This window comes from Octopus bimaculoides, chromosome 4 (genome assembly GCF_001194135.2).
Source record: "Octopus bimaculoides isolate UCB-OBI-ISO-001 chromosome 4, ASM119413v2, whole genome shotgun sequence".
NCBI classification, from domain to species: domain Eukaryota; kingdom Metazoa; phylum Mollusca; class Cephalopoda; order Octopoda; family Octopodidae; genus Octopus; species Octopus bimaculoides.
The window spans coordinates 145521067-145523566 of NC_068984.1; the positions used below are offsets into that span (position 1 = coordinate 145521067).

The 2500-nt window shown below is 34.8% G+C and overlaps 1 protein-coding gene across 1 annotated transcript in view; it reads right to left on the bottom strand.

The window, feature by feature from the left end:
- Positions 1-2500, bottom strand: part of LOC106878759 (procollagen galactosyltransferase 1) — a 125638-nt gene that overhangs the window by 115476 nt on the left and 7662 nt on the right. The gene's annotated exons all lie outside the window — the stretch shown is intronic.

Consider the following 2500-nt stretch of genomic DNA (forward strand, 5'->3'; position numbering starts at 1 on the left):
AGAGACTCTCCACTTTCCAGCCAACCTGTTCAGTTCAGTGAGACTCGGTTAAAGTAGCTCATCCACAAAGAACCGTGCCAAACCATGAGGGCATTTGGCCCAGCAGATGAGATCTTGTCGTGATACTCAATGCCCATCACCTTCACTCGAGGGTTAAGGGCCAAAAATTTGGTCCATGGAAGAAAAACGTACGAATTTATCTGACAACGCAATATAAAACAAATCAAGTTTCCAGAAACAATTTTGTTTCTTTTTTTCTTTTTTGACAGTAGACTAAACGCAAACTGGAGATATTCCTCATTGTGTTTCCAAATTTCATATTGATAATCAATATATCAATCAGATAATCTTTTCTACTCTAGGCACAAGGCACAAAATTTTGGCGGAGGAGGCTAGTCGATTAGATCGACACCAGTACGCAACTGGTATTTAATTTATCGATTCCGAAGGGATGAAAGGTAAAGTCAACTTTGGCGGAATTTGAACTCAGAACGTAAAGACACGAAATACCGCTTATTTTACATTTTATACTATGATTCTAAGCCATTATAAACATTCAAAGGAAGATATGAACTGGTCTCCTTCATTTTGTATCTTTTGTCAATGGACAGCGAAGGGGTTAAGTAGAACAAACCGGCCCCATCTTTTTAAGTACTAATTCTATCGGTCATTTTTTTTTTTTTTTGCCAAACAACTAGATGGCAGGAACGTAAACAAACCAGTATCGGTGGTTAAGCGACGGGGACCAAACACACACACACACCCGCGCGACGGGTTTCTTTCTGTTTCCATCTATCAAGTCCACTTACAAGACATTGGTCGGCCCAAGGGACCACGCAATGGAACTGAACCCGAAACCATGTCGTTGGGAAGCAAACTTTCCGAGCAAAACCAAAATTTTCTGGGTTTTTTTTTTTTTAAAACTAACAAAAAAAAATCTACATCTTCGAAAATTTAAATCTATAAAATTTCCTTTAAAAAATACATATTACGGGGAAAATCTACGAGGAAACAAAGTCGGGAAGTGGTGGAGGTGACGAAGGCACGAAAACGAAGTTAAGGCCGACAGACATAGCAGACTATAATTAAACCAGCGACGAGAAAAGATTTGTGTGTTTAATATTTTCATCGTCACTTTTTTGTGGGGGTGGAGAGGAAATTACCAGAAAAAAAAAGTTTTCGAGAGACTTCTAAAAGAGTAAATGCGTCAATATGGCGGGGAAGGCGAGACAGAACAGACAGACACGTGTACTGGAAGTACGTGTGTGTGTGTGTGTTTATTATACGGCAACAGAGAAAATCTCAAGCTATGACGGACAGCGTTACTAGTGCACTTGTCTCTAGAATATAGGACCATTTCGGAGACTAATATTGCCATAAGTAGGTAGTTTACTAAAAGGAAACAACTGTAACAGATATTGTCGAAACTGAAGGAGGATCAGATACTGGCTTTTTTTTTAATTATTATTATTAATTTGTACGTGTATCTAGAGATACACACATTTGAGGTTATATATTCAGCATTCCCTGATATATATATATATATATATATATATATATATATATATATATATATATATATATATATATATATATATATATATATGCGAGTAAAAATAAATACAAAAAAAGGGGTTTTGTATGATTGTGTATAGAGGAATATATTATTTTGTTTAAAAGAGTTCCAACACTGTCTGTTTTTTATGTTTTATTTATATTCCTGCAAAACCAATGTGGAATATAGAATATGGAATATACAATATATTATATAAAATAAAAATGGATGGTACAATGAAATAAAGTATTGAATGTCTTATTGAATATATGGAATATGTCTTATTGAATAAATGAAATATTGAGTGTTCAATATTAAGGATTAAATATATAAAGGCGAATACGTATTTTCTATACCTTGTGGTATTCCATCATGGCCGGTATGACAGACTTTAATATATATACACACACACACACACACACACATTTTCAGCAAGTGAAAATAACTAAGGTATCTTCAGCCTGATGAGAGCTAGCTGAGTACCCCCTCGTTGTGTAATTATTACATCAGAAGATCTGCTAACTAAGAAACATATGTAACCTGGATTTCACCTGCTCCAGTCCCTCAATTTGGATTTTATATATATATATATATATACACACACACACGAACATACACAAACAAGGGGGGTGCTGAAAAGTTGTTGACTTTAAGGGCATTGTGAAACGTCTAGTTGGAGGCCCAACCTTCTGAGTTCTTTCACAGGGCTTAGAAAAATTGAAGGACTGCTGCGATAAGTGTGTGAATCTGCAAGGAGAATATGTTAAATAAAATATGTTGAATAAAATCACAAATGATTCTCCTGTATTTTCTTTTACCCAAAGCCAGGAACGTTTCACCACCCCTTCTTATATATATGTGTGTGTGTGTGTATATATATATATATATATATATATATATATATATATATATATGAGGGTGTGCTAGTTACCAAAAGCAATTAAT